This window comes from Calidris pugnax, unplaced genomic scaffold (assembly GCF_001431845.1).
Source record: "Calidris pugnax isolate Ruff unplaced genomic scaffold, ASM143184v1 scaffold14, whole genome shotgun sequence".
NCBI classification, from domain to species: Eukaryota; Metazoa; Chordata; class Aves; order Charadriiformes; family Scolopacidae; genus Calidris; species Calidris pugnax.
Window position 1 is genome coordinate 11,568,327 of NW_015090793.1, and position 20,412 is coordinate 11,588,738.

Consider the following 20,412-nt stretch of genomic DNA (forward strand, 5'->3'; position numbering starts at 1 on the left):
ATATGAAAGGGTGAGCAATCCTTGCAACTATAAAATGGATACATACAAGAAACTGAGTTATCAAAAAAACAATTAGGAATTTTTTCATTTGCAGTAAAATCTACCCAAAAAAGCAAATAAGTAAAATTAAAAAGTGAAATTAATGCATTTTCCTCAACATTTCTCCAGCTGCTGTCACAACAGCAATTTTAAATGACAGAAGACTGAAGTTGCCTGCCCGAGTGTACAAAAAGATGGAATATTTCTTCCTTGCCATTTCTACAACATTCTTTCTAGACTGAAGAGGTGAACAGGAATTGCTCAGTTGGATCAAGGAAAGGATGCTAATCATTTCTTACAACTATTTAACCAAATACTCTCCAAACAATTAGCTTGAAGTAATTCATTGAAAACATAAATTGCTTCAAAGCTTACACCTGGCTTGGGGTTTTGCCATACCTGTGAGGAAGAGAACCTGGGTGAGCAGAGGATAACAGCATCCCATGACATTTTTCATGTAACCATAAAAGTGTATTATGATACATTGAAGCAAACAGTAGTAGCCACAAGTGAAAGAGATCTCCTTTCCTCTTACTTTCCAGACTAGATTTATATCCACTGTTTTCTCAAGTAGCACAATTTTTTTGTTTTTCCTTGGAGTTTCCAACTTGTCATTTTTTAAATACTCAGCAACAACCTCATTCAACAATATATTTTTTCTTCAAAATGTGAAATTAGGTTTGTCAACTGAGTTTCGATCTCTGTAACTTAGAAACATGTACTGATTGTTCTTTGGGGTAAATCTCACTGAATTAAAAATCACATGGTGTTTTTATGATTGCAGAGTTCAGAAAACATTTTTGTGGAAAGTTTCCGTGAAACTTATTTTCTGCTACTCACATATATTATGAACTGGCAATTTGTGATTTTTAAGTTTGAATTTGAAATTCGATATTATCAAATAAGGAAAGTAATCTAATAGCACTGTTAAAAATACTTCTAAAGAAGTATACAGATGATCGCCACCCTAATCCTGAAAGTAGCTCCACACTTTTTCAAGAACATATTTAATGAATTCCATTGCCTAACTGTACTTTTTCTTCCTGGAATACATGCCAAAATATGTCCATCTCTTGTTTTAAGCTATTCCTAAATACAGGAAAACAGAAATGTCTCTACCCAGTCTGGTTACTACTGCTCAATGTGAACATTTGTTTAGGCAGTCTGTCATCAAACCTATCTGTAAAGACAATAAGTATTTACTTTAGTTGACAATTCATTACAGTGGGTTCCTACATTATAGCCAAAATCTAACTACGTCATTGGAATTCTTCATTAGCAGAAAGGTTGCCAAAAATCTAACCCCACAACCACTCTTATCACCAACCTTTTCAAACAGCAGAATTCTACTGTTTGGAACCTTCTATAGAAACAAAATATTCTGCACCTGAAATTACTTGTTTGTCTATCACACCAGAACATAGTTTTCCTCCACAATAGTCCCACCTTCCTTGCGACTTACACAAAAGTCCATTCTGATGGTCACAAACTGCTCACAAGTGACAGTACATCGTATTTCTCTGCTGCAACTTAAATGTAACAGTAAAAATTCTTTAACCCAAATGAGTAAAAGCAACATTTTCTGAAGCAAACTGATAATTTCTAAGAAATGTAAATATTGTCAGCCAAGAACAGGCCTCCAGTTGTTAGTCCAGTTCACATCTGCAATGCAGAGCACTGCAGACATGAAAGACAGATGCTAAACATTTCATACTAAATAAAGAAAAAAAACATTCTACCTGATCATAGTAAATCTGTAGGATTAATCTGGTAGCAATACTAGATTGGCAGTACTGGCAGCACAGTTCTCTACTTCCAACAGTGCATTTCCTACTGGAAGGCAAAAATTGGTCTTCATATGTGAGAAAGAAAGACATCCAGTGATGTAGAAAGACAGTAAGATGAGGAGGAAAAATAATAATTTATCTCTTATTTCCAAATCTTAAATTTATAATAGCCTTAATATTTTGAGCTATATAGACTATTAAAAAAGTATGCTTTACAAATTATTCTCTAACATCAATTGTGACCTTAGCTTTCAGTCCACGTGTACAGACTAATGGGGTACTTCCACACATCCTTTAAACTGACCTACTCTTGCACAGCTGAGAGGCCAGTTCAGCTCTTCCTGCATGTTCCTACCCTTTGCACTTTTGTAACAGCTCTATGCATTCCATCAAGAACATAACCTGGTTGACCACTTACTAACCCAACAAAAGAAAAACAAGTTTTCAGTTTCCTGCCTGACTTCAGAGCCACGCGTGTGACAGTACCAGTAAAAAGCAAAGCTCTGAATATGGCAGCAAAGATGAAGGGGATGCCTATGGAGTGTAACAGCATGACATTAGAGATGCTCAAGCTGGCTCTGAGTTACTCAGTACAGGTACAGGGTAGTGCAGGACAAAGTACCTCAGACGTTAGAAATATTTGCAATGCACACAGTCCTAGAAACAACACCTCTTGACTGACCTGGCTGGCAGAGGACTGCAGTGATACCTGGTGGTATATATATAGTTGAGATTCTGCTGTTACCTTAAGTTTATGTGCAGCATTGAGCAATGCAGACGTACGCTGTGATCTGACCTGAGCAGCATAAAGAGCTGTTGGAAGAGCTCTGGCACTCAAGGGAGTCTGGTTTCCAATACTATTCTCAATCCATTTACTCATTCACTGTCTCTACTAATATAAGAATACAAGCAGAGACAGAAAGACACGGAGAAGAATGAGTGCATAACAATTGCAAAGAAGGGAAATAAAGGGAAAATGCTAAGAGCATAGAGACTAACAATAAGGGTAAAAGAGAAATGGAAAAGAGAATAGACAACATCCCTTTCTAAAGATAAAAGCATCTATCATTAGTCAATGATAGCCCCATCCAGCCTCCAGCATCTCTGGTTGAAATGATCATAGTTGACATGGGCAGTTCTCATCACCTTTCCCCAAAAAAAAGAGAAAGCTGAAAGACAGATTAAACAATAATAATAATAAAAAAGATGGAGCAGGATAATTTGGAGGAATATCTGCCTCCACCTGTTTGAACAACTGGCTTTTGACATACTTGTATACTTTGTTTCATAAATGTGACTCTCCCCTCATCTTTCCTAAAACTTAGGCAGGAAAAAACAGGTCAAAATAAACATTTAGGCCCTACTCCCAAGCTTAACCACTCAGTGAGTTTTTACTTTGAGCTTTTCTAAACTTTCAATTTTCTTTCAGATTCACAGCCTTCTCCCCTTCCGCTAACCCTCCACCTCCACTTGGGTTCAGATTCTGGTCTGGCCTCAATAACACAAAGTTCTTAAATGGAAGCAGCCCATTATGCAAACTCAGACTGCTAGCCAATAAACCATTAAGTAAAGAGGAAAAAGGCCTTGACAAGGGAGGATTCCCTTGGTAACAAAACCAGTGGGATGGTGATCATGCAGTGCCCTGACACAGAAACAGGAAAGCTATAAAAAGGCAATGGCTGAGTCATTCACACTTTTAAGTCATATTAACCAGCTCAGTCTTGGAGGCAACTGCCTACACCAAAACCTGACTGAGCTGGAAGGGAAAATTGCCTTCAGAAATCAAAGAGGTCACAAAGAGCTCATAGGGAAGGTGCAAACTGCAGTGTAAGGCTCAGCATAACAGAAAGGTTCCACCTACACCCACCCGCGTGACCTGCACTCTCTTTTGCTTTAATTAAAAACAGTGATAATATGCTTCAAAATTCTGTGCAAAGCCTAGCTGTGTGCAATGTCCAAATTGTTTTTTATCTGCTATATGGCTGAGAAAAATAATTTTACTTTAAAGGTTCACACATCGACAGCTACAGATTGACTACCTGTTTCGAATCACACAACAGCATTGCCTGAGATGGCCCTGAGGAATGTGGTACCATGATGTGGCAGTGGTTGTACAAAGCCACATCCCTTTGGGTCCAGCACACCTTTGACCTGCATCCAGTCCCTAACAAGCCCATTTCAGAAAAAGGTTTAGGCAAACTCTCACATGAATCTGAGGACAATCTGTGGACAGTGGCATAACCAGCCTGACTATGCATTCAACTCTCAGGTGAAGTTTACTATACAGAAGATTCTCACCTTAGGGGGATGTTAGATACAATATCTAATTCTTAAAACACCTAAAAATCCAATGGTTGGTTCTCCATGAGTAAACAGGTGATTTGGGGAGAACTATCCCTAGGAAGGATAAAAAAATAGGGGGATTCACATTTGTTTGCTTTAATAAATATTAGAGGTAGAAGTTTGATGTCAAAAGTAATTTACTCCAAGATGAATAAGCAATGAAATTGCTTGAAAGCTGTTTTAAACAGCTATACATTAAATTCCTATATTCAAATAATTTATCTTGCATTGTACACAAGAACATACTTTTGTCCATAACTTTTACAGTCAAGTTAGGGCAGTTTTCGAAAAGTGCTTAGTGAAATTGAAAACTTTAAGGAACCTGTCACAAAAGGGGGCCCGAGCCCCAGCAAAAGAATGCCAAGTCACTTCTGTACAACCAAAGATTTTTCCACAATTCGTTTCTGTATTCACAGTTCTTCAGTGTCCCCTAATAAAAGTCTTCTCACAGAGTTCTGGACACGATCAAAGCCTCTGAGCTCACTGCTGCTGGGATGCTGGTTCACGTAGGGTCATATTGCAAGCCCAGAAAAATCAAATTATTTTAAATCAGGTCATCGGTGAAGATTCTACACTTTGCATTCTCTCTCTATCATATTTCTCTCCAAATGGCTGCAAATTCCTACATATAGCAAAGTAATATAGTAATATAGTATAATAATTTAGATTACTGTAAATATGATCAATTCACATAAACAACCCTCCTTTTTAGTAAGAAAACCATACTTTTTTAAAACTTTTTTACAGTTCTGTTCCTTCTTAATAAAACATTAATCTCATGTCTTGCAGAAAAAAAAAAAAAAAAAAAAAAAAAAACCCCTCTTATTCACTAAATCTATTTAACCTATTGCTATTCTTATTCACTGCATTTAACAGGCATTAGTAAGACCAGCTTACGTTTTACAAGAGCAGAGAACTATTAAGTGCCTATGGTTTAAACTAACGCATGTCTGCTCCCCTTGCAACAGAGAATTTGCATCTCAAATTCCAACAGTTCTTCAAAAAAAGTTCTTGAACTTGGTTCTAATTGTGACTTTGCAATCTTCTGCTTCTGCATGCAGGGGTCATCCTTTCACTGAAAGTATGCTATTTACAATTCCTCATAGTTGGAAACTACAATTAACCCTACCTCTCTATTTCCCTGCAGCTTTTCTTCACTTCTCTGAAAGAGGATTCTTTATTCCACAAGATCAACCGTTGCTGCCTTCATTTGAAACAATTTATTTTTTTCCTATGGAGGGTCAGAGCTTTAGGGTTGTTTGTGCTTTTTTTTATTTGGTTGCATTTTTAAGGAGATTATTTCCCTGCTACTTTCACTACAAAAGCAATACTGCTACTATCATCTATACTTGTCTTTCTCATTCATTGAGCTTTAAATTATCTAACTATTAATTCTTTTAATTAAGAGGGTTTTGCTCTTGTTCCTACAGATGCGACACTATTTTCCCTGTGTGGAACAGAATCTTCTAGTTATCTGAACTACAGATACAACCAGCCCAAAGCTTCTACAATTTCACTGTGACATTGGGTAACAGCAGTCTGCCCTTGCCCTTGTAGTCTACAGGCTTCCATACTACTACTACTACGGAGCTGTTCCATTTTCCAGCTCCATAATTAACATGTTAAACAGGATTGTTTTCAAACAAAACCCTGTGGGAGCACAGATGATGTTTTCCTCTACAATTAATATTAAGGGCCATTAATAATCTTTCTGAACATTCCCACCAACTTCTAGACGCACATATTGTCTTGTTACTGGTATCTGCATTGATCGAACAATTGCCTCAGAAATTCCTAAAAATCTTGGGGAAATTTATCATCTAACCTTGTGTTCATTAAATCTGCTCTTTCTTTAAACACGTTAAAGAAAGTTGCTCTATTCCCAGTAAACCCATTCAGAATAAGCTTCATATTCTGAGAGAAGCCACATGTACCATTCAATAATTATTTACCACTGTTCCACTAATCCAAAAAAAGAACAAAGTAGAAATCTGTAATGATGGAAATTAATTTTCAGAAGAACTAAATTGCTTAATTCTGCTTGATCTCTTATTACTGAAACTTTTCCTGATGTTATTCTGATGCTGACAGATGTTTTAAATGAAGCACAATGCATAGCTAGTCATCCACGATATCCAAAAACTTTTCTCTTGCCCTGCTGTGTCTTCTCAGGATTTGCTGTAATTTCGTTATTTTTGAAATACTGAAACACAATGAGGTATAAGAATCACATCACAATTATATTCTCAAGTGAATTAATGTAATTAAATATAACAAAGGTCTGAGTTTCCTATTAAGAACAGTCTTTTATCAAAAAAGATGTAATTCAGACAAGCAGAAAACATGTACAATTTCTAAATATGTAAAATATGACATCTAAGGCCATAACAGCGCAGATGACATGTTTAATGGAAAAAAAAAAAAAACAAACAAACCAAACATACAAAAAAGACCCAAAACTACAACAAAAATACCCTAAGAAACACCAAAAATAAGTAGCTGTTTCTCCCAAAACCTATACACAGCTTTGGAAAAAATATAATGTAAAGCAAGAGACCAGATCTCCTAACACCTGTTCTCTCTCCTTAATCTATTCTAATCCTAACTAATTTTGATTTTTTCCTTACATTTTCCTTGTGTGTACAGTACTGAAGACATCCCAGAAAAGTAGGAAAAAAACTTGTGCCTTTACTTAAAATTTGAAGACAACAAACTTGTAGCAAGGCTCTCAATTCAACATTAACCTCTCACAAAACAATGGGGAAAGCAGACACTTGAATCTGTTAATAATAGGGGTTACAGAATTACTGTTGGTATAATAGATTTACAGATTTTTAATTAAGAGAACTTTAGACATTACAAAAATAAATTAAAAAATATATATTGTGACAGGTAAAGGTATATTAAAATCCAGTGACTGAAAGCTAAAATTAAACACATTCTTAATAGAAATAAACAGATTCTAAAATATTTTTAATTAGGGAAAATATTTATGGGGAGCAATTTACAAGGACCTGAGATGGATTTTCCATCACTACCTATTTTAAATTCAGAACTTCACTGCCTCAGAGGTAAGGATTACTTTAAACAGGACTGACTTCATTAAAAGATACGGTGCATGTTATGCAGGTGATTACACTAATCGCGTATCTTCCTTCCAGCTTGCCATTCTGTCAACATATGAAAACACACCGCTTAAAGTTTTGTAGAGGGAATGCTTGGTTCTATCAAAATATAAAACTATTATTGCATTGTACCTGGAGAACTTTGCTACTTAATCTTAAATGCATCACAAGACATAAAAAAAAAAAAAAAAACCCAAAAAAAACCTCAACAAAACAAAAGCAAAGGTTGGGATCTGACTTCATTTGGAAAATTCTGTACAGTCATGTGAACATTTTGAAGGTCATTTTCTGTTACCCAACAAATAACCAGGTTTCCAGAGAAGCCGATTCACAGGCTCCAGCAACAACTAAATTCAGCTTTTATCAAACTGAATTCCAGAACCCTTGAACTCTAGCAGTGAACACCATATACAATCTACAACACTACTTTCCATTAAGATAAGCAGCATATACATTTAAGAGTTCCCGCTAATTACTAATGTGCCAGTACAGGTCAGACAGGCCAATGACATCTAGAGATTTATGCTCCATGGCAACATAATTCATATGGCTGGAAAGGCACTGGCACTGACTGGCACAATCCACTATTTCTTTAAAACTACCCATAAAATACATAAAATTCTTTGATGTGAGGAATGAACAGATTTAGGATTGTTTGTTTTAAGCAACATTTCTTCAGACTTAGCTGAAGAGATTACTGCAGAAGCAAGAAATGGAAAGATTGCAATTTAGTGACAGGTGATATTTACATTATACATACAGAGCAGTACCACGAAAAGTTACAAGCATTGTAGCTGATTTCCTAACCATACCACTATTTCAAAGTTTCCCCCTTCATATCTTACTTTGAAAAAAGCCAGTATTCAAGACAGGAAATTTATTTTATTTGGCTCACATGCATGTTTAATAAGTTCAGTGTATGTTGCCAGCAATCACAACGATGTATGAATGTTCTTGGGTTTTATTAGGGTCCTCATAGTAGAATTAAAGAAAACGAAGAAGACAAATCAACAGTGGCAAGTATCATCATCATTTGTCTTCATTGCACATGCATGGAAAGTATCCAATATCACCCTTTGTCCCTGATTGTGGTATGTTCATTCTTTAAGCCTGAGTAGTTTTTGGCTTTGCATACAGTATTTAAATACCTAGTCAATAGGTGATTCTCCTGCTCTCACTAATCCGCAGCATCCTATCACTTGTTCTGCTGCCGTGTACAAAGCACTCTAAGCTTGTCCCTTGTGGCTATTTTGTTGTTGTTCAGTTGGTTTTTACTACACTTTTACACTCTACTCTTTAAATTCCCTATTTGTCTTTGCATAATTCCACCGTGCCATACTATTTTTTTTTTAATAATTCTTATCACTGCAGCTCCAGCTTTCTAATGTCTGAGAGCAGACTAGATGTGGCTGCTTCTAGTCTACTCAGCAATTCTATTAATAGTCTAGCTTGCAACATGGTATCTAATGTATTATCATCAGTCCATATTTTTTGCTTTCTGTATAGTACTCATTGGTAAATATTTTTTTTCCCCCTTCATCTATGAAGGAACTATAGGAGGAAGGAACCAATCATCCCAAGGACAAATTAGAGTCGACTACTCTACTATTTCCTTATTCTTACATTTCATGAATTATTCATTCTTTTTGTGCGAGATGTAATTGCATTATCCTCTTAGCATTAATTTGGAGTCCAAGCCAAAATTACCTGCAACACTTGCAGAACACAAACGGCCCTTCCATAATATTGTGCTTTCCAAAGGCCTGGAAACCATATTTTTTAAAAAACAATCATTTCCTCAGATTTGTGTTACTAGCCAACACCTGAAATGCAAGGGTAAAAAAGAGGAAAAAAACAGAAGTTGCAAAACAACTTTTTGGTTTGCAAAAATCAGTTAATTGTCATACATACGAATTTTATCTATACTAGCTAGTCACTGAAGAACCTTTAGAAAAATCTCTTTTTTTTTAAATTGGCTGCTGGTATCTACAATATGACAACAAGGGAACACAAGACAGTTCCAATAAAATTAGTGGCTAGTCTAGATTACACTTGCAATTGCTAACAGATTGAGAGAATTTCTCAGATTCGTCACCTTGGCTGTAATTGTGCCCAACATCAACCACTACTTTGAGCCAGATCTTTCTTCCAATTAAGCAAACCAAAAATACTACAAGGGATTTGAATTAGTAAAACTAGATTTTATTAGAACACTACTTGGCCATTACAATAAAGAAAGTTCAGAAAGACAGAACCGAAATGAAAGGGATTTATGGACAGTTGTTTCTCCTTTTTACTGTGTCCCTCCAGCGCAGATCTTTTCCTTTGGTCATACTCTCAGGCCTAGCACTTTGTGGAGGCTTGTTGGCTAGCAACACATTTTACTATGTCTTTGATAGATTGAAAAAGTCCATTTCCAACACTGTTTTAAGATATCTTCTTAGGTGTCTATGCATTATTGTTGCAGTTTAATCCCAGCCAGCAACTAGGCCCACACAGCCGCTCACTCCCCTTCCCCCTCAGCAGGGCAGGGAGAAGGGGGAAAGAAACCTCATGGGCTGAGGTAAAGACAATTTAATAGAACAGTAACAGAAGAAGAGGATGAAGATGATGATGATAATAATAATAGTAAATGAATATAAAAAATAAGTTGACACAACACAAGTCACTCTCATCACCTGATGATCGGTTGCCCAGCCCGTCCCGAGCAGCGATCACAGCTTCCTGCCTCTGGCCTACTCCCATTTCTAAACCAAGTATGACGCCTTTGGGATGGAATATTCCTTTGGCCAGGTTGTCTTGTTTGTGGCCCCTCTCAGCTTCTACAGGAAGTCAAGGACTGAAAAAGGAAGTCAAGGACTGAAAAAGGAAGTCAAGGACTGAAAAAGTCCTTGACTACTGCAAAGATCACTTAGCAACAACCAAAAAAAAAAGAAATTATGTGTCATCAAGATTATTCTCATACTAAATAGAAACCACAGCAGCTAGTATAAAAAAAAAAAAATTAACTTCCACCCAGCTGAAACCAGGACAATTACTTTTTAAGAAGGTATTAGGTTTCTGGCAATGCTACAGGTTCCAGACTTGCTCTGTATCTCACACTGCCTACCTGAGCCACCATACTCTTATAATTCAAACAAATGACAGATAGTCTAAGTCTTATTACTTTCTTTTACTTCCATGTCCCCTCCCTCTTCCCTTATATTTCTGAGAACAAATCTGAGACTGAATACAACATCTACTGAAGTGTAAAATGCCAACCCACACAATCCAATCATTCAGCTATTTCTCCTTTTTGCATCCCTTCAAACCAAACAAGAACTTTAGAGCAAAATGGCTTTGAAGTTCTTAAAATGGTTATGAAAAAGACAGATGAAATTTAACTTCGATAAATGTCAAGTTATAAAAAACAGGAAAAAGGACCAGGACCCTTATTACATATATAATGATGGACTCTGAATTGGTCATTAATACCAAGAATGTAATCTCTGAATCATAATAGCTTTATGTAAATTGCAACCAAAAATCAAGTGAGGAATTATTCTGAAAGGGAAAAAAAACAGAAAACACCATTATGCCATTATAAATCCATATCATGAACACTATTTGGCCATCACATTTCTACACAGACTGTCATAGAACTGAGAAATACATAGTGGCAACAAGGACGACCAAGGACTTTAAGGAACAACTGAATAGATTAAAAATCTTCATTATGCAGAAGCAAAGACTGAGGGGAAATACAATACAGGCAACAAAACCTGAAGTATCATGGATAAAGTGAAACAATCTTTTGCTTTTGTCTCTGTTAACAAAAAAAAAGTCAAATAAAACCCCTAAATGTTTCTAAATGTCAAATAAACCTCCTAAATTATCACCAAAGGTTTTGGAACTCCTTGTCACAGGGTACTGCAGATACTAGAAGTTTACATAAGCTCATAAATTAACTCAATACATTCATGAAAGGGAAAGAAAGATTAAATAAATAAAAAGGCAAACAAAAAAAAACCCTAACAGATTGACCTGAAGCCACTGAGCTGCAGGCTGTCTGAGGTTTAGAGACTAGTCCAGCAAAGTATCACTGAGTGCCTTCGCTACACTTTTACTCTGAGGAGTCAACAATTTTATCTCATTAAATGGAGTCTAAAACTGTTGACATCCTGGCCTACTGTATAAAGAGAAAGACAAATCTCTTGGAGACGATCTCCAGGAAGATAAGGAAACTTCAAGGGAATAAAAGATTGGGCCAACTTTTTGGAGTGAGATAAATCTACTTGCTCTCCTCTTCTTGTGTAACAAAATAACCAGGGCACGTGCTGCCAAGCTATTATAGCAGGAATAGCTTTGCCCTGACAAAGCGGATCAGGAATCAAGTAACCCAGTAGATAGTGAGCATAAACACAGAAATGACAGCCCCAATTTACTTTTCAAGCATGAGCAGCTTCATTTACTAAAAGAGGTGCATACAGGAATCATTCACCTTAGCGCACCGGCGTTCACGAAAATTACTTCATATCAAAGATCTACAATGTTCCTGGAAATGAAGAATCAGTACTGAGAATGACAGGTGTGGAGAATAACTCAAGTGTTGAACTGGTGGTGACACTTTCTTCTTCAGTATGTAAACGGCAGCGATACAGCAGTCAGTAATGCTTTTAATGCCACTCACACCACTAGAAGTCAAGAGGGAGGTTCAGACAACACTCTATGGGCTGTTGGTGCCAGAGAGATAGAACACACATCAGAGACAACATATGTAGACCATGTAGATGTATACATGACTTATTTATTAGTCAAGACAAGGACCCTTTTCTTTGTCCTGTCCACAGAGGTGCCCTTCTCTCCCCTATGCCTTGTTTCAGCAATGAAATATAAAGACTCCTAGTTAGTCCGTTTCAGATTGATCAGGTCCTTACTATCATTTTAGTTTGACAGTAAAATATCATATTCAAATATTCATATTATTTTCTGCACTTCTTCCCTTCTCAGCTTTTAAAGGATCCTCAATAGTTCATGCATTCTCAAAAGATGCAAGCAATATAGGTTTAAATCCTCTACACTACTTTTAATCCATTATGATCTTGCACAATTACTTAATGGTAAGATAGTAGCTAATGAGAAAAGTTAAAAGAAAGTGAACTCATTTCAAGAAATAAGATTCTATTTAACAGCATTTAATTACTTCCTTAGATCACAGAAAGGAACTCATTCACACCAGCAATTAATTTTTTTTTAACATAATAAGGGCAAACTCTTCTGAAACCAATACTATTAAGAAAATACTTTCCTTTTGAAACTTTTTTTTCTCATTTCTGCAGATAGAGAAGTATCCCATTAGAATATTTGAAAAGAATATAATTTGACAAATGAAATAGATGCCTTAGGAATAAATATTCCACTTCATTTCTGGATGACTCTTATGATTGTCTTTCATTTATCATCTACTATAATGTTAGTGTAAAAGACGTTTCTTTTCTCAAAATTACCACCAAATTAATCTGCTCAATTTCTTTTTAATAAATTCTTTCAAAAGTAAATGGCAGGTTTTTTCTACAACTTAACTCTAAAAAAACTGCCAATATATAAAATACACTACAATCAGAAAGATAATCAATATACTACTACTGTTATAACTTTTCCAGCACACACACAAAAAAAAACATTCCTAAATCTCACAGCAGGGTAAAAATTAATAATCTATGAGGTTATATTACGAAAGCCTATCAAGTTATCTCCAGCTTTCCTATTTTTATTTTCTTTCATGCTGTTAAAGTGCTTACATGTTTAATTGCTTCTAAGAAAAAATAACTTGTGTAATGCCCAGATAACTTATCAACTCCAGATTTGTTACAAAGTATATGTGTATATATACTATATATACACAATATATATAGTAAAAATGCCAGAAAAAAAATGCAAAATAAATCCTTCCATCCATTTCTTTTTATTTATCTCTCCCTTAAGTTATCTCTAGTGACAGCACCTATGACATTAAAATTTCCAAGAGCAGTAGCATCAGAAATCTACTTGTTCTTAACCCATTTTGTTCTTTATATTGTTCCATTAGAACCATTTCTTCAGCTTACCCCAGAAGTTCATAGTGAATTTGAAATGCTGAAGCTTCCATAACTTTGAAATTCCTTGTTATAGAAGAGCTATATGTGAATTTGGGAACATCATCACTCAATTGGCATCATAAGGAAACTTTTGAACCACTGATGCAATTTTGGGAGAAAATAAAATGGTTCTACACAATTTCACTAGTTTATTGCAAGTAATAAAAGTAAATTAAAATATTAACTGAAGATAAATGTTAGCTATGCAAGCCTTGCAACAATATTATGCATCACAACAAAGAGCACACTTAATCAAATCCATAAATTAATCTAACCTATTAACAAATGCAAAATTCACGCCATGTTATACAGTATATTACTGAATCATACAAAATGCTAATCCCAGAAATCTACTATTATCTTGCCTATCTCTATGTAGCAAAATTTGTTTACAGAAATACAGGTTTGAAATCTATAGCTACATGGGGTAGTCTAAGGTAGTATTGGCTAAAATGTAGAATACTGGAAATTGGATTTACGGGCCAGAGGCTTTTGCCAGTATAATCCAGAAATGCATATGCATGCACTATTTTAAATTGAGTTAGACAGGATTTCAACTGAATTATTCTCTTACTTACCAAAATAATAATAAAAAGTAAATTACAAAGAAGAAAAGTTTAACTTTTTCTTGCAATTGCCATTGAAATATCACATTCAAAGCCTAAATTCAAGAAGATCAAATAATGCCATCATGGTACATATCTCACATTATCAGCCATCTTGAAAGCACTTATTTGGGAAGGCTGGCATAATTTATGACATGTCCTACTCTTTCTTCTCATTTGTATTCATCTCAGGACAAAAAGAGCATTACCTCCAAGAATATGATGACCTATATAGTTACAACGCCACCACCTTTTGCAATTTCTATACAATTCTCTTCAGATTGGGAGTCACAAACTTCTCTCTTTCCATTAATATTTTTGATGCTACATATTTTGTTTAGAAACACAGTATTCATGCCTAAGAAGGAAGTACAAAATCAAAAGAGATTATTCTGTGGAATTTATTTTGATCCTGTCATCAGTGAAAGAAGTGCCTAAGAAAGGAAAAATGTTCTTGATACAGTCACTGTTGTGTCTTATTTTCATTCAGATTTATCTATCCATCATCCATAGTTCCATTCTCTTGGAATGCCTGAAGATAATCTGTTTCATTTTACCAGCAAGTAACAGAGGAATGAAAAGTAGCTTAGCTTATCCTGGTCAGATAAAAGTCATACCCTGTAAGGACCCAGCTAGTTCTAGTTCCATTAAAATAAACTTAATTAATTTAAACATAGCATTTTCAGAATAAGATTTGTACACAGGTGACCTTGTTCTTTGAAACAACCTTTTACATCATCCTGTTCGAATCACATAAATCGTCTCCTCTGTCACTTCAGTTCCCCATGGCTATGATTTTTCCTTTTCATATCCTGTCCTTATCAGTTGCCTAACTACAAAAACATCTCATAAATTATACTGTCTCAAAGGACCATAGTATAATTTCCTACTGTTGTTGTAAACTTAAAAAGAAAAAAGGTATGGAAATATAATTATATACTAAATATTTAATTCACCTTCTTGTGAGATATTATGAATATATTTATGTGACTGAAATATTCTTGTTGTTTTAGGAATTATTTCCTCTTTTTCTTTATTTCTACTCGCACCCCACCCCCTACAAAATATAAAGCTAAAAAAGGAAAAAATCAGGTTGTTTTTATTTTTTAAATAACACAGGTAATTCAAGATATTTCTTCTAGGGAAAAAAAAATAAATATATATTTATAAAATGTATAGTTCTTCCTGAAATTAAAAACCTCAATTTGACAAGTTACTCTTAGTTTCCACGTTCACTAGAGAACATCATAATATGTGGGTTTTATTAGGAATACAAAACTGTACAAAACCAACTTTCTAATATTAAAGACAATTCAACATTTTTGTGCCTGTCACTGTTAAACAAGAAGGACCACTAACTTATTTACCAAGCATTTTTACACTTTCTAACTCCTTCCCCTCGAATGTGGCAATTACTGAAGTGCCTATAAATAAAATTGCATGTGACAGCTTTAAGAATGTATATGAAACCTTTCACCCACAATTCTATTTTTGTGTTCAAACTGAGAAACTCCCTATGACTGCTGGCCAACAAAATGTTAAAGTAACTTCAATTCTAACAAAGCGATGCTGTTTTGGGAGGTTCCATGCATTGGCTGCCTTTCCCACTATCCACTTTCAGCTTTCCAGTGTCTACTGGTTTTCCAGCCAGAACTGATAACGCCAGAGTCCATTTCTAATCTCACCTCTTACAGAGGCCTGACTCGCTCAGACTTGCCAAGCCACGTAATTCAAGCTGAAATGGGATTTGTCACAGAGGATTTTTTCATGTAGTACACAGAAAGCTTAACACTGCACATTGCTGATCCAACAGAACGTTGTAGCATCTAACTATACAGAAGCCTGAACCCAAAAAATCTGAATCATAACTCCTGTTTACAAGCATCTGATGAGTTCTTTATGCATTTGCCTATAAGTTACCATTTCCTATTATGCACCATTAGGCATGAGTGGTTAATTAGTTTTTCCCATATGCCAGTACATACATAAATTCCAATTATTAGTAGCGTTAGATCATCAGTTTACACAAAGTACCTTTAAATCCAATATTTGCATATCTTCCAGTCTGCATGTCCTCCTCCAGACATCAGTATGTACGTTTTGGAGGACTTCATTAGTTCTTTGAAGAGATATATTCTTCCTGATATTTAACCAAGTATTTAAATTGTAACCCCTTGCATCACCAAGGTTTTCATTACTTCAGCTGAAAAACTACCTAACTTGTCCTAGGCTCACACATAATAATTGAAGGGCATAATAACACTGTTTCACATACAATATTATTTCTGCTTAATTCCTTACTAAGACACATGAACCTGAGAGAGCTGGATGGAATTTCCAGATAAGGCTGAATGCTGTTTCCAATTTCACTAAAACAAAGTAAAAGGCATTGCATTTCTCCACCTCAAATAACCAAAATCTCCATTTATTTCACTCTTATTCTGTGCTGTTAAACAAAAAAGCAAAAACCATACTCCAAAAAGAACCTGGCTGAAGGAAAGGGAGGGAAAGAGGAAACCAACCTTTTGTTCCTTTGTACAAATGGTAGCAAGCGCTAAATATTGAGTAGTTATGGCATGTTTTACATTTCAGTCCAGCCGAATAGGATCTATGCCTGGTCCAAACATTGTTGAGAAAAACTACCACCTGACTGCATAGTCATATCACAATATTAAGTTCTGCTTCTTTGATGAATATGTCTGCCCAAGCACAGTCCCAAGTTATAACAATTTCTACCAGTTTCAGACCAAAAAAATGTATCATCTCTCCCCATCTAGAAAACAAGAAGTGCTCTCCACCAGCTGGGTGATTACATCTTACCCCTTGAATCTCATCTTGAAATGTGCGTTATGGCTTACTGTCACGGTTTAACATAATCAATGTGAAAGAGCGTGTACAACCAGAATCTATAAAGAGTATCAGAAAATGTCATAATTCAGACAGGCATATTACCTTAACAGTTTCATCTTTATCAAGAAAATAAGGAATTACATTTGATTAATGACTCCACCAGCCACGGTGGAATCCTCCAGGCACAGAACACACACCTGCGTTCATACTGGAGCTTGATTTTGTAGGTAGCTAGTCTTTTTATACCCTGGATATTGATTCCATGGGCAATTCAGGTAGCTTATACATGACAAAATGCTCAAAAACGTATTATAAGTAAAATATAAAGCAAAGTTCTCTAATGACTATTTACTTTAGGAGGTAAAATGGGAAGGGAAAAGTCGTTTAAATATGCCAGCAACTCTAGACAAACTAAATTAAATGCTAAGTTCCCATTGACAACCACATTATGATTTCTGAGATTTGTCATTAAAGGTCTTAGGGGAGGAAAAAAAAACAACTAAGCTTCATAAAATAATAAGCAGAACAAACCAAGGTAATATATCTATATTTCACTTAGGACTCTAGTATTCTAAACCACTTCAGCTTTGCCTTATGCTGTTTAACTCCTACAGAAAGTACCGAGTCATTTTCTTGTACGGCAGGAAAATGCATTAATTTTTTCCCAACATATATGCTGGGATTTTTTTGGCTCTCCTTTGCTAAATATGAAAGCCTAAGCCTTAGGTATCAAGGAGACATCCAAGGAAGGTTTTGGTTGGAAAGAATTTCAGTATCTGCCATGGATACGCATATGCTTAGTCATGCCAAAGTGTTGTAATGGCATTCACTATGTAACACAAAAGAAGCAATCATCTGAAATAAGGACCACACAGAAGACAGTCTTGTACCCAAGGAAACAGAACAGCAAAGTATCTCGTTTTTTCACACCAGATTACACAAGCAGTTACAAATTCTAAAGGAAGTACGCTAAAAGGGCTACTTTCCACTAAAAGAGAAAGGATATGATTTTACAAGCCCAATATTATGTTTTCATTCATAAAATCTGGAAACAGGGCCAGACTTGACTGCATACATTCATTTTGACCTTTCAGGAACATTTATTTCACTGCAGAACCTCCACACTAATAGGTAACTTTGAATTACACCAATAATGCTGGTCACAGATATCACCTCCCCATGAAGTAGCAGTTAATTATAAAATCCTTCTGGGACCATCACTTGTAAAGCATCCATCCTACAGATTACACCCATAAGCCTGGTTGTCTAAAGAAAGTGACAGTTTGGGATGCTAGCAATGCAATTCGCAAAATTGTGTTGATTAACGCAGAATCTTGCAGTAACGGTAGTGACTGTGTCCAAGAAAACTCCACTTTTCTATGAGTGTTCAGTTCAACGGTGCCCAAATTTTTCAGCCAAGAAGAATATTGGTTTACTCGATTGACAGGAGGTGGCTGCAACTACAGAAAGATGGAGCCAACCATGGATAAAAGTCAAAGAATTTGTGATTACTGTCTGTACGGCATGTGCTCTATAGTGCTCGCACGCTGAGATGCATCCCAGCCCGGGATCCCACATCCTCACCAAAGCCAGCAGCTTGCAGTGAGCTGCTACTAGCAGAACAACACATACACCTCACACTTACCTTCTCATTTCCGCAGAGACCTTTAGAGAGCAACGTCTAGCATGGATAATTTTCCTTCGGGGCATATGTTAGATACTTTTGGGTGTAACTGACACAGAACTGGATTAGAAACCACAAAATTTTGTTTCAAATCCTTCCTCAGTTTTAGATTTTTTTTTTAGTAACTTTGAGAGGTCACCTCATCTGCACCATTCTCTTTCCTTGCAATAAACAAATACAGTGTTTTCTCCAGTTCACTGAAGTACTGAAAAAGTAATTTTGTGACTGTGAGACATTCAACATTATGATTTCAGAACCATACAGGTATTGTATTATGCAAGAAAATAGAATATATAAAATTTAGAATGAAACTTCAGTGTAATCAAAGTAAGACTTGGTGACTTGAAGCAACCAGCATCTCATTCATTCAGAAGCTACGAGGGGTCAATTAGGATTACTTTTCATTATGTTTCAGACTTTTTAAAAATCTAAACCTTTGTATAACTCATCTAATATTCAGTATTTTTTTCCTAACAAAGAAATCTAGCATCAATTTCTTCCCTGATAACATCCCACCAGTAAAGTCAACATAAAAGTACCAGAGAATTGGAAACTATATTTGCTCTGGGACGCTCTCTTGTTCTTCTGAATGTATCACTTTTTAATAAATTACCAATTTACTGGCAATAACTGAAAAAATGCATACAATTTACTAATCTACTGAACCATGCCATCTCACTAGATTAATTAAAAACCTTGGCAAAAGAAAATTTTAAAAAATCTGACCACTTACATAGTATACAAATTTCAAAGACTAAACAGACTTTAATTGGATTTTTTTTCAAACTTTTTATCATGAGCGTAATTACAAGCCTAAAACTTGAGTCTCAAATGACACTTTATCATTTTTCAGATTCTTTGAAATAACTTTCATTTTCTTTTTAGGCTATACTTGCTGGTACTGCAGTCAATCCACCACATTTAAGTTATAATTATGATCCTGAATGCTGCAGATTAAGATAGCATTCATCAGTAGTTTGACAATACAAAAGACCGTGCCAGACACAAAGGAATCTTAGAAGAGTGGGGATTTTTTTCTCCCCTTACAGACCATGATATGGGTTTCAATCCTGTTTTATTGAAACCATTAGCAATTTTCTCTATTGCCTTCAATGGGAAAAAGATTAGAGATCCTATTATGTAAGATTGATGATGATGACATGGTGACTAAAGCACCAAAAATTCTCAAGCATGATTTACCCCTTAATCTTTTTGAAGGCAATCAATTTTTTCTTTTTTTTTTTTCTTTTTTTTTTTTTTTTTTTTTTCCCCCCCTGTTTCCCATCTCTTTTCTATGGCATGTACATCTCATCGCTTTATTAATAGCTTTTGGAGAATATTTCTAAATTTAGTTTTTCAGATTACTTGTTCCAATTCTTGCTTCTCTTTGTAGCTCTCAAATTTTTTACTAAAACCACCTTTTCCAATCAACGCAGTATTTAAAAGACATGTTACTTTCTGCTAACAGTTTCTGATTATCAACATTGTGTTTTTGTTTGTTCTAAAGTCAAGTATACACTGAACATGGTACATTTAAGTGTTTGAAAGTAAATTCTGTACATAAAAAAACCCACAAAGAAATGGGAAAGCAGATTTTGATTCATTCTTGTCCTCTTTTATAATATTAAGCTGATGGTGTGTGATACACTTAGCAAAACTGAATTATGGATTTCACACAATCCTTCACAATAATCAGAAGAAATTTCTCCCGAGTTGCAACACCACACAGTTTAGAACCAGCTATAAGAATAATAATTACTGTCAAATTACAGTGTCAGATCTTTTTTTACTAACTTTGGTCCAGAAAGCTCATAATGTTTTAAGATCTAATTCAGGAAAAGAAAGCAATCTATTTACAAAGAA

At 35.4% G+C, this 20,412-nt stretch overlaps 1 protein-coding gene across 2 annotated transcripts in view; it reads right to left on the reverse strand.

The window, feature by feature from the left end:
- Positions 1–20,412, reverse strand: part of CTNNA2 (catenin alpha 2) — a 512,036-nt gene that overhangs the window by 450,447 nt on the left and 41,177 nt on the right. The window lies entirely within an intron of this gene.